The sequence below is a fragment of the Oryctolagus cuniculus genome, chromosome 6 (assembly GCF_964237555.1).
Source record: "Oryctolagus cuniculus chromosome 6, mOryCun1.1, whole genome shotgun sequence".
NCBI classification, from domain to species: domain Eukaryota; kingdom Metazoa; phylum Chordata; class Mammalia; order Lagomorpha; family Leporidae; genus Oryctolagus; species Oryctolagus cuniculus.
The window spans coordinates 94,183,003-94,195,580 of NC_091437.1; the positions used below are offsets into that span (position 1 = coordinate 94,183,003).

A 12,578-nucleotide genomic window follows, 5' to 3' on the forward strand; every position below is an offset into this window, starting at 1 on the left:
AATAAATGTTATTGTTATGAGCATAGGCAATCATAAAGGCATTTTGATTTGATAAAGGTATTCTATATATGTTGACATGCATATATGCTTTATGGTTTTAGTAGTAATTTCAAAGTATTTATATCTTTTTTGGGTTCAGTTATTTCTCAATGTTAAAAGTTAGGCACCATTAGGAACACATTAATGCATGACCTCGTTAAAATTTTCTTTTGATACCATAGAGTATTAAAATTTCTTAAATGGAAAGTAGTTAAAACAGTAGCAAATTCTAGTGGATTGTATTTTAGCACATATAGGGTTTTAAAAAAGATAATATAGCTTTATTAATTTCATAATTTATATGAAAGTTAAACATTCTTCTATTGGTATATTTTGAGAGAAGTATCAGGCTGACAACTCATTCTCTAATTCAACAGTAAATTTATTACTCATATTTTAGTTACTAGAAGAATAAAAGAGATGGAATTTTCCTCTAGATATGATCAAAAGGAATAATCAGCATCTTGATACTTTGAACTTTTCCAGCATCATATCCATCTAAGGGAAAAAGATTGGAAACTTTTAGTGATTTCCCTATTTTAATAGAATTCTGATGAGAATTCTCCCTTTGCTTTATCTTAGTGTACATTCTAATAAAAAGCTTGCATATTTTAGAAGCATCTTTTAGTTGAGATTGACAACAAATAATCACTTACATCTATCAGAATTATAGAATTAGCTTGGCAGCTGTCAACCTACAGAGATGTAAGATATACATACACATACATACATGTACACACATACATGGTTCAAATATAACAAGGAAGACTAGATAATCTCTCCAGTTTGAAAATATGATTTTTGCTTAGTGACAACTGCATCATATTCCTTTTCTGGATTTTTGCAGACCTTGCAGTATAACTGTGGCAATCTTTGTGATATTTTTCCTGTAAAGGTAGACATGGTCGAGTGACTTACTGTGGCTGGTAATGTCACATGGTTATAGTGTGCTAGGCACAGTGGCTTTTTGGCTTCCTGGATTCCTGGCTTTATAACATTTCTGCATTTTCTACAAACATTACTTCTCTCTTCCTAGGAGCCAGGATTCATAATTAATTATTCAAGTGCTTGCTCCCATGTAATTTTCAACTAGCAACGAAATTTGATTTTAAATAGGGAGTTGTAAAGATGGAAGGATTTCACATTCTAACATTGTACATCTCTTTTAGTGAATGTGATTCAAAGGCCCCAGAGCATTATTCTTCTGCATGTTATGAGCTCCTGTTATCTCATTACTTGTCACATTAACCTCAATCCATTGATTAAGGTGGTTTTCTGTCACATCTCTTCACTGTAAATTTAGTATTCTTCTCTTTGTTGATAATAAATATTTTAAGAGTACTTTGAATCTATGAAAATATCTTGTTTCTCTTCAAAAATTTAACCACTAGGATCTTACCTGCCACAATTATCATTTGTTGTCCTGAATGTAGTTTTCTATTACTCTCTTCTACATTTAGTCATTGAAATTCCTCTGCAGTTAAGAGAAAGGAGGCCGGCGCTGTGGCTCACTAGGCTAATCCTCCACCTTGCGGCGCCAGCACACCGGTTTCTACTCCCGGTCGGGGCGCCGGATTCTGTCCCGGTTGCCCCTCTTCCAGGTCAGCTCTCTGCTGTGGCCAGGGAGTGCAGTGGAGGATGGCCAAAGTGCTTGGGCCCTGCACCCCATGGGTGGCCAGGATAAGTACCTGGCTCCTGCCATCGGATCAGCGCGGTGCGCTGGCCACAGCACGCCGGCCGCGGCGGCCATTGGAGGGTGAACCAATGGCAAAAAGAAGACCTTTCTCTCTCTCTCTCTCTCTCTCTCTCTCTAACTGTCCACTCTGCCTGTCAAAAAAAAAAAAAAAAAAAAAGAGAGAGAGAGAGAGAAAGGAATACAAACTTTTAAGCATTGCAATAGTTATAGGGCCTATTCACTGTTGCTTGTGACTGGCCATATGTCTGTAAATATTTAGGTATATATAGAATGATTGTGCATATACATGTAAGTGTCAGTACAAATACACTTGTCAATAGATATTGACACAAGGAAGCTAAGGTTTGTATATATTCAAAGCCAATTCCCACATATTTTCTCAGTATTGAAAATAATAAATTTGCTTGATTAAATTTACTCAATATCTTTTTAAAGAACTAACATCTAGAGCTAAAGCAAGGTACTGTGATGTAATGGATAAAGCCACCACCTGTGATGCCAGCATCCCACATGAGTGTTGGTTGGGGCCCCAGCTGCTCCACTTCCAGTCCAGCTCTCTGGTAATGGCCTAGGAAAGCTGCAGAAGATGACCCAAATGCTTGGAAACTGATATCCAAATGGCAAACCTGGAAGAAGCTCCTGGTTCCTGGATGTAGCCTGGCCCATCCTTGGCCAATGCAGCCATCTAGAAGCAAACCAGCAGATGGAAATTTTTTTTCTTTGTCCCTCCCTTTCTCTATAATTCTAACTTTCAAATAAATAAGTAACTTTTTTTAAAAAAAGAAACAACATCTAGGATGGACAAATTTGTTAAGACTCTAATATTGCCTTTTCTACCTAATTTTTGAAAATATTTACCTCTTTTTTTGAAAGATTTATTTTATTTATTTGAAAGAGTTACAGAGACAGAAATAGAGAGAGTGAGAGAGAGGTCTTCCATCTGCTGGTTCTTACCCCAAATAGCTGCAACGGCTGGAGCTGAGCTGATCAGAAGCCTGGTCTCCCATGTGGGTGTGGGGCCCAAGGACTTGGGCCATCTGCTGCTTTCCCAGGAACATTAGCGTGGAGCTGGATCAGAAGTAGAACAGTCAGGATTCAAACTGGTGCCCATATAGGATGTCAGCACTGCAGGCCAGGGCTTTAACTGAGCCACAGTGCCTGCCCCAAAACAGTTAGAGAAAGAGAGGGCAAATGAGTTAACTGTCATCAACTGATTCATTTTCTAAATACCTGCCACAGCTAGGACCAAGTCAAAGCTGGGAGAAGGAACTCAATTTGAATCTCTCATGTGGATGGCAAGAAACTAGTTACATGAGTTTTTACTGTTGATTCCCAGGGTGTACTTTGGCAGAAAGTTGGAATTGGGAATGGAGCCAAGATAAAACCAGGTATTCTGATACAGGATGCAGGTGTCCCTACCAGTGTCATGACTGCTAGCCAAATGCCTACCTCATCTACATTTTTCATAATCCCACTTTCTACTTATTTCACAGACATATTTGCAAAAGTAACAGAACAGCTCTAAAAAATAGAAATCTGAGGCATCTTTTGTGATTATTATTATGAAATGGTCTAGTGCCATCTAAACAAGTAATTTTTTTTTCCTAAAATTCACATAAAATAATGTCTCTCCTGGAAATCTATGTATTTATACCTGCATCTGTGTGTGTGTGAGTGTGTGTATGTATGGAAAGTGTTTGGTTGGTGATCAAGATGCTGCTCCAGATGCCTGCATCCCATGTCAGAGTGTCTGAGTTTGAGTCCCAGCTCTGCTTCTGATACAAGATTCCTGCTGGTGTGCACACTGTGGGGTTGTGTTAACGCCTTAAGTACTTGGGTCTCTGCCACACATGTGGAAGGCCTGAACTGAGTTCTGGGCTTTGGTCTGGCACAGTTTAGCTATTGTGATCATTTGGGGAGTGAACCAGTGGATAGAAGATCTGTCATTCTGCCTATATATATTATATCTATATAATCTGCATATATATTATTAATATATACATATTATCTATAGCTGATCAATAACTTTAGGAAATGTTTTTCAGTGAATGAAAGCAAATGACACATTTTTATTAGACATTCAGTTTATCATTCTGCATTCTTCTGTGTCAAACAGTAACAGACTGTATTTTGTCATTCTGAACATCTCATTTAACTGTATTTAAACCACACAGACACACTCACTTGAGCTTGCAGTCAAAGCATGAAGTCAATCAATGTCAGGGACACAGTTTTAGTTTGATTTTAGAAAATCATCCTATGTCATATCCTTTTTTGATGCATTAATGTGCATCACCTAAAACAGTTCAAGGACTGTCCAGGAGAGAGATCTGGACAGAAAGATGGCTTGGTCCCTGCCCTGCCACTAGCTGGTTTCCAGTTGTGTGTGCCATCTAGACTCACTCAGCTTCTTTATATGTAAAATTAAGGCATTTACACTAGAGTACCATAAGCAATCCCTTTAGTGTTCAGAAACTGTTGAGGATTGATAACTCATGTTTCAAAGTTGTACTTCTGGTTCAGAGATTGAAGTTCACTCTCCCTGCTTCCTTTTTTTCTTTCTTCTGCTCCTCCTTTTTTTGTGTGCTCCTGTCTTTTGGTTCTTCATTTTCTTTTTCAATTTCTACTTATTTATTTTCATTTTATTTGAAAGGCAGAAATGGAGAGAGAAAGAGACAGAGAAATAGAGAGAGAGCTTCTATCTGCTGATTTACTCTTCAGATGCTTACAAAAGGCCGGCCTGGACGAGGCTGAAACCAAGAGCTCAGAACTGAGTTCCATCTGGATCTCTTACATAGGGAGCAGAGCTCCAATTTCTAGAGCCCGCATCTGCTGCCTCCCAGGGTGCACATGAGCAGGAAATTAATGAGAGTGAGGCTGAGAGCCCCTGGGAGTAAGGAAAGATCAAAGTTGAACATTGTGCTACAGATTTATGATTAGATATTGAATTAGAATTCCACTGCTGCCTAACATACTATCACAAATTTAGGAGCCTTAAAATACAAATTTATTATTGTGGCTCAGAATATGAGTAAGGAGTAGCTGGTCAAGGTCTAGGCAGGTAGAAACTAAGGTGTGGGTTGGGGCTGTAATGTCACTGGAGGTTTGGGGTCCTCCTCCAAGCTCCTTCAGCTGTTGGGCAAATTCAATCCTTATTTTAATAGACTGAGATCTCTGTTTTCTCATGGGATGCAGATGGGGCTGCTGTCACAGACGAGAGGCTGTTCTCAGTTGCTTACCTGTGGGTGCCACTTGCTTCACACAGTTCCTTACTACTTCTTCTCTGGGGCCACAATGTCATGTTTCTCTGATGCTTTCCCTTCTTTTAAAAAACACGCTTGGATAAGTCAGACCCTTGCTGAGTAAAATCAAAATTTATCGATTTACTCAAAATCTACTGATTAGTATTCTAATCAAGGTTGTGATATCTGTACTCAGCAGTCCTACTAAGACTCAAAGGGAATTTATTCTACAGATGGTTCTTGGCAGCCATCATGGAAATTTGCCAACCACAGATATTGTTACTGTTATTACTGTTTTTTTAATTCATCTACTTGAAAGGCAGATTGAGAGTGAGAATGAGAGTGAGAGAGGAATCTTTTTTTTTTTTTTTTTTTTTTGACAGGCAGAGTGGACAGTGAGAGAGAGAGAGAGACAGAGAGAAAGGTCTTCCTTTTGCCGTTGGTTCACCCTCCAATGGCCGCTGCAGCCGGCACACTGTGCTGATCCAATGGCAGGAGCCAGGTGCTTCTCCTGGTCTCCCATGGGGTGCAGGGCCCAAGCACTTGGGCCATCCTCCACTGCACTCCCGGGCCACAGCAGAGAGCTGGCCTGGAAGAGGGGCAACTGGGACAGAATCCGGCGCCCCGACCGGGACTAGAACCCGGTGTGCTGGTGCCGCAAGGCGGAGGATTAGCCTAATGAGCCGCGGCGCCGGCAAGAGAGGAATCTTCCATCTGCTGGTTCACCCCCTAAATGTCAGCAACATCCACAGCTCAGACAGGCTGCGTTGGAGCTCAGAACTCCATCCAGGTCTCATACATGAGTGGCAGGGGCCCAAGCACTTGAGCCATCAGTCACTGCCTCCCAGGATGCATTAGCAGGAAGCTGGATAGGAAGTGGAGGAGTTGGGCTCTGGAATTGAATGCAGGCATCCCAAGCATCAGCTTAACTCACTGATCCACAATGCCTACCCCTTTTGTTGTTACTCCTAGGCAGTGCAGAGCATCACATAGAATGAGACAGGAAGAGCACGTGTCTGTGTGCACATATCTGTCGTTTCTTATAAAGCCACCAGGAGACAATCACAGGAGCTCCATCCACCCTAAAGGCCTAATCCAATGTAACCACTTTCCAAAAATCCCACCTCTAACCACCACAACAGAATTAAGTTTCCATCCCCTTAGTACCATCAACACAACACATTGTGGTCTAAATTCCTAAGTATGGAGGGACAGATACTCAAACCATAGAAGTTATCTAATCTTCCCACTTTTCCCTCTAAAATGTATCTTGAATATGATTATTTTCTTTACCCCTACCTGTATCCTCTGTTGCACACCCCTAACATCTCTGATCAGATCATTGATTTATCTATTTAACATGTTCCATTTCATTCATGTTCCAGGCCACCAAGAACAGAGAGTCCTTGGTTATATTGAGCTTATGGCTGGCTGGATTGCCATGAATCCATGTTAGGAGAGTGACATTTCTAAAGTCTCTGTAGCTTAATCCGATGTAAATATGTTGCCCTTCAGTAACTAGCTTGGTATGTTCCAGGGCTGCAGGCCACGGCCATCTTGTTATTTACCATTGTTGACACATTCTTTTTCTCAGAAGCAGAAAGAGACAGTGGAGGATCAGGAGGGAGATTGCTAATGCCTAAGGTGGATGTAGCATGTGTTAGATTGGCACACATTCTAGAGTTAGTTACAAGGAAGCTGGGAAATGTGATATACTTTGTGTGCCCAAGTGAAGCAATAGGTTAGGAATGAATAACCAGTCTTGCCCACATACTTAATCCATTTGTCTGTTCCTCCAGTGTGCTCTCACTGCAAGTGTGGTAGATCTAATGTTAAATGAGATCTTTACTTGTTTCAGGTATTCAGTGGCTCCTTAAAGTCTCAGTGAAAGTGCTGTACTATCTGGCCCTTCATCATGTCTCCAGTATCATCTCTCATGACTTTTTTTTTTTTTATTTTATTTTGAAAGGCAGAGTTAGACAGTGAGAGAGACAGAGATAGGTTTTCCTTTCCGTTGATTCACCCCCCAAATGGCTGCTATGGCTGGGGTGCTGTGCCTGGCGCAGGGCCCAAGCACTTGGGCCATCCTCCATTGCCTTCCTGGGCCACAGCAGAGAGCTGGCCTGGAAGAGAAGCAACTGGGACAGAATCCGGCACCCCAACCAGAACTAGAACACGGGGTACCGGCACCGCAGGTGGAGGATTAGCCATGTGAGCCGTGGCGCCGGCCTCTCATGACTTTTTTATGCACCATGTGCACTTGCTGTTCCTCCATAAACTGTTTGTGTGTGCCATCCCCACATCCTAAAATCTCCCCTCACCTCCTTCTATCCTTTTCCTTTCCAACAAACTAAATCCATTCTTTCTTCAGCCTCAGCTCAAAAGCCATTCTCCAAGATAACTTCTCTGTTGTCCTGCTATGGACTGAATTTCTTTTTGTGCTTTTATGCTTTTCTCTCAACATACGTATCTACCATTATCTGTTCTTATTTATCTTTTCTCTGGACTTTGAGACTCCTGAGGGCAGAGTCGCTTGCTCTCAGAACCCTTGGGACTTGGCATAGTGATTATGGTAGAATTCACTTGTGGTTTACTGGATGAATGCTACTTCAGATTCTCTTTCTTCCTATTCATCCTCTCTGGGACCCCTCCCTCACTCTGGCTTTCTTCCCTGTTTGTCTGCCTTCTGCTTCTCTGAATGTGTGCCTTTGATTAAAATTCCATGGGTTTTGGGTATTTGTAGATTTGGTTTGTTTACTGAGGACTTTGACTTTGAGCATGGCTCACGTATTTGAGGAGTTACAATTAAAAGTTAATAGCTTCATGTGTAAGTTAACAAATAAATAAACGCAAAAAACTAAAGGGCTTTAGTCCCCTATTTCATGGAACTGGTCAGCAAAACCCTTTGTTTAGTGAAGTGCTTGTCTCAGGGTAGTAGGGCTTCCAGTGTTTTCTGGACCTAATGCTTTTGTTGCTTCTGGCAGATTTCTCTAAAGCAATGTAATGCTAAGATGAGCATTTCCAGGCATCCATTGCTTTTCAGACTGCAGTGCAGGTTAAACATAGGCTGGAACTTTTCCAAGGAGAAGAGCCCAGCTGTTGGGGGAGCAGAGGGTAGATATTTATGCTTCGTGACTAATAATAGCAATATGGATTCAGCCAAGGAAAAAATAACAAAGGACTTTTTTTAGTTACTCAATCGTGATCATACCCAAAGTCTCTTCTCTGACATAACAGTCTGAAGAGCTACAGAATAATAAGCCATCGGAGAAAATGGAGGCAGATAATGTGGCAGTTGTTTGTTCATTCATTCCCCTATTCGCTTATTGTTTGTTGGGAGACAGAGGTGACATGTGGGCCCAGGTCACACATTTACCTTTTCGTGGGAGAGAGATGTGCAAGCATAATATCAACATCTTATTGAACATGTTGTAAGAGAGCTGTGGGAACTTAGGGCTAATAAAAACAAGAGGTCTAATAAAGTTAGAAAACCTGTTAGAGGACATATGTTAGGAAACTCTAAATGATCAAAAGGGAAAAGTCAGGTAAAAAGAAAGGGAATGCATGCCATGGAGAGAGGTATTTATTCCTTACAGAGCAAGAAGGATGTGTGTAAGAAGGCATTTCAAAGAAAAAGGGCAATTTTGTATTGCTGGTACAACAAGGATGAAGCAAGTGATAAAGGTAATGAAGCCAGAAGTCTAGGCAACAGAGGAGTCAGGGGCTGGGGACCTCTGTGCTGCAAGAATCTTGTGAAGTCGTGATCCGAACCATGTTGTATTTGTTAAGGATCACTGGTGGCAGCATGGAAAATAGAGGAATGCCTTGAGGAAAAATCAGAATAAAGAAGCCTGAAATTAAGTAGTAGTAATAGGATGGAAAAGAGCAATGTGTTTAAGAAAATCTGGAAGGTTCTATGACTAAGATTTATTGATTTACATGAAGGAAGGGTGAGAAAAGAGATAAGAATGTGTTTGGTTTATCTTGGTTTCTGGTGCTGTTTATAATCAAGGTGATTGGGTCTGCCTCTAACTTAGATAAGAATTCACAAGAGTTAGAGGGTGGAGGATTGCTTGTTTGAAACTCCATTTGCAGGGAATTTTGGGACAACCCAAATGGATTGTGCTCCATTCCCATCAATCAAGTGCCTAGATGAGTCAGTAATTAGGGACAGAGGTTTCGTTAAGGATATAAAAGTGGGAGTCCTCATTGCATATAAAAAGACACACAGACATACAGACACACACACACACACACCCCACATTATCAGCATTTGTGATACAGAAAAAGAGTGACTTGATTGAAGAGACTGAAAAGGAATTTTCACAAAGGCAGATGAAAAGGAAGATAGAGTGCCTTCCTAAAAATCAAGAAGAGGACATATTCCAGAAGATTGGGGCATTCAAAGTGGTTCCTAGCTTATGGAAGAAAAAGAAAGAAACATAGGTATTCTGAGTTCAGTTGTCACTGAACTGTGTTTCTTACAGTAGTAGAGTTCATAATAGTGAAAAGCCCATGGCCAGCATCCTATTGAATGGGGAAAAGTTGGAAACGTTTCCACTGAGTTCTGGTACCAGACAGGAATGTCCACTTCTACCATAGATATTCAATATAGTACTGGAAGTTTTAGCCAGAGCCATTAGGCAAGAAAAAGAAATCAAAGGGATACAAATTGGGAAGGAAGAAGTCAAATTATCCCTCTTTGTAGATGATATGATTCTTTGTCTAGGGAATCCAAAGAACTCTACTAAGAGATTATTGGTCTCATAGAAGAGTTTGACAAAGTAGCAGGATATAAAATCAATGCAAAAAAATCAACAGCCTTTGCAGGTAATGCTATGGTGGAGAAAGAACTTCTAAGACCAATCCCATTCACAATAGCTACATAAACAACCAGATACCTTGGAATAAACTTAACCAAGGATGTCAAAGATCTCTACGATGAGAATTACAAAATCTTAAAGAAAGAAATAGCAGAGGTTACCAAAAATGGAAAAATCTTCCATGCTCATGGATTGGAAGAATCAATATCATCAAAATGTCCATTAACCAAAAGCAATTTATAGATTCAATGTGATACCAAGCAAAATACCACAGACATTCTTCTCAGATCTGGAAAAAAGGATGCTGAAATTCATATAGAGGCAAAGGAAACATCGAATAGCTAAATCAATCTTGTACAACAAAAACACAGCCAGTGGCATCACAATACCAGATTTCAAGACATACTATAGGTTAGTTATAAACAGAACAGCATGGTACTGGTACAGAAAAACAGATGGACAGAGCAATGGAACAGAATAGAAACACCAGAAATCAATCCTAACATCTACAGCCAACTTATATTTGATCAAGGATCTAAAGCAAATTCCTGGAGCAAGGACAGTCTATTCAACAAATGGTGCTGGATTTCCACATGTAAAAGCATGAAGCAAGACCCCTACCTTACACCTTACACAAAAATCAACTCAACATGGATTAAAGATCTAAATCTATGACCCGACACCATCAAATTATTAGAGAACATTGGAGAAACCCTGAAAGACAGAGGCACAGGCAAAGACTTCTTGGAAAAGACCCTGGAGACCAGGTAGTCAAAGCCAAAATTAACACTTGGGATTGCATCAAATTGAGAAGTTTGTGTACTGCAGAAGAAACAGCCAGAAAAGTGAAGAGGCAACCAACAGAATGAGAAAAAAATATTTGCAAACTATGCAACAGATAAAGGATCAATAACCAGAATCTACATTGAACAACACATTAAGGACAGAGATCCTACATGAGGAGTAAGTGCACAGTGACTCTGTCCTTAATGTGTTGTTCAATGTGAATTAATGCAATAACTAGCACTCAAACAGTATTTTACACTTTATGTTTCTGTGTGGGAGCAAATCGTTGAAATCTTTACTTAATATATACTAAATTGATCTGCTGTGTATAAAGAGAATTGAACATGAATCTTGATGTGAATGGAATGGGAGAGGGAGTGGGAGATGGGAGGGTTGCAGGTGGGAGGGAAGTTATTGGGGGGGAAAAAGCCATTGTAATCCCTAAGCTGTACTTTGGAAATTTATATTTATTAAATAAAAGTGAAAAAAAATAACCAGAATCTACAAAGAGATTAAGAAACTCCACAACAACAAAACAACCAACTTAAGAGATGGACCAAGGACCTCAATAGACATTTTTCAAAAGAGGAAATCCAAATGGCCAACAGACACATTGACAAAATGTTCAGGATCACTAGCAATCAGGGAAATGCAAATCAAAACCACAATGAGGTTTCACCTCACCCCGGTTAGAATGGCTTACATACAGAAATCAACTAACAACAGATGCTTGCAAGGATGTGAGGAAAAAGGGACACAAATCCACTGTTGGTGGAAATGCAAACTGGTAAAGCCACTATGGAAGACAGTTTGGAAATAGCTCAGAAATGTGAATATAGCCCTACCACATGACCCAGCCATTCCACTCCTTGGAATTTACCAAAAGGAAATTAAATTGGCAAATAAAAGAGCTGTCTGCACCTCAATGTTTATTGCAGCTCAATTCACAATAGCTAAGTCAACCTAAATGCCCATCAACAGAAGAATGGATATAGAAATTATGGGGGCCAGCGCACTGGCTCAATAGGATAATCCTCTGCCTGCGGCACCAGCACCCCGGTTTTAGTCCCGGTGGGGCGCCGGATTCTGTCCCAGTAGCTCCTCTTCCAGTCCAGCTCTCTGCTGTGGCCTGGGATTGCAGTGGAGGATGGCCCAAGTCCTTGGGCCCTGCACCTGCATGGGAGACCAGGAGAAGCACCTGGCTCCTGGCTTTGGATCAGCGCGATGTGCAGGCCACAGCGGCCATTGTAGGGTGAACCAACAGAAAAGGAAGACCTTTCTCTCTGTCTCTCTCTCTCACTAACTCTGCCTGTCAAAAAAAAAAAAAAGAAAAAAGAAAGAAATTTTGGGATATTTACTCGATAGAATACTATACAGCAGTAAAAAAAATGAAATCTGGCCATTTGCCAGACTTGATCAGCCCTTGTCCTGACTGTCAATGAACAACTTACTATTTTATTGATTTTAGTATTTTTTATTCTACTTAATACCATAGGTTGAACTCTTTAATTAATACACAATTATTCTTAGGTGTTTAGATTTAACTGAAAAGTTATTCCTGGCGAGGATGTGGGGAAAAAGACACTAATCCACTGTTGGTGATAATGCAAACTGGTAAAGCCACTATGGAAGTCAGTTTGGAGATTCCTCAGAAACCTGAATATAACCCTACCATACAACCAACCCATCCATCCCACTCCTTAGAATTTACCCAAAAGAAATTAAATTGGCAAATAAAAAAGCAGTCTGCACCTTAATGTATATTGCAGCTCAATTCACAATAACTAGGGTCTGGAATCAACCCAAATGCCCATCAACAGAAGAATGGATAAAGAAATTATGGGATATGTACTCTGTAGAATACTATACAGCAGTAAAAAAAATGAAATCCGGTCATTTGCAACAAAATGGAGGAATCTAGAAAACATCATGCTGAGTGAAATAAGCCAGTCCCAAAGGGACAAATATCATATGTTCTCCCTGATTGGTGAC

The 12,578-nt window shown here is 40.4% G+C and overlaps 1 protein-coding gene across 1 annotated transcript in view; it reads left to right on the plus strand.

Moving 5' to 3' along the window:
• Positions 1-12,578, plus strand: part of C6H8orf34 (chromosome 6 C8orf34 homolog) — a 491,602-nt gene that overhangs the window by 125,593 nt on the left and 353,431 nt on the right.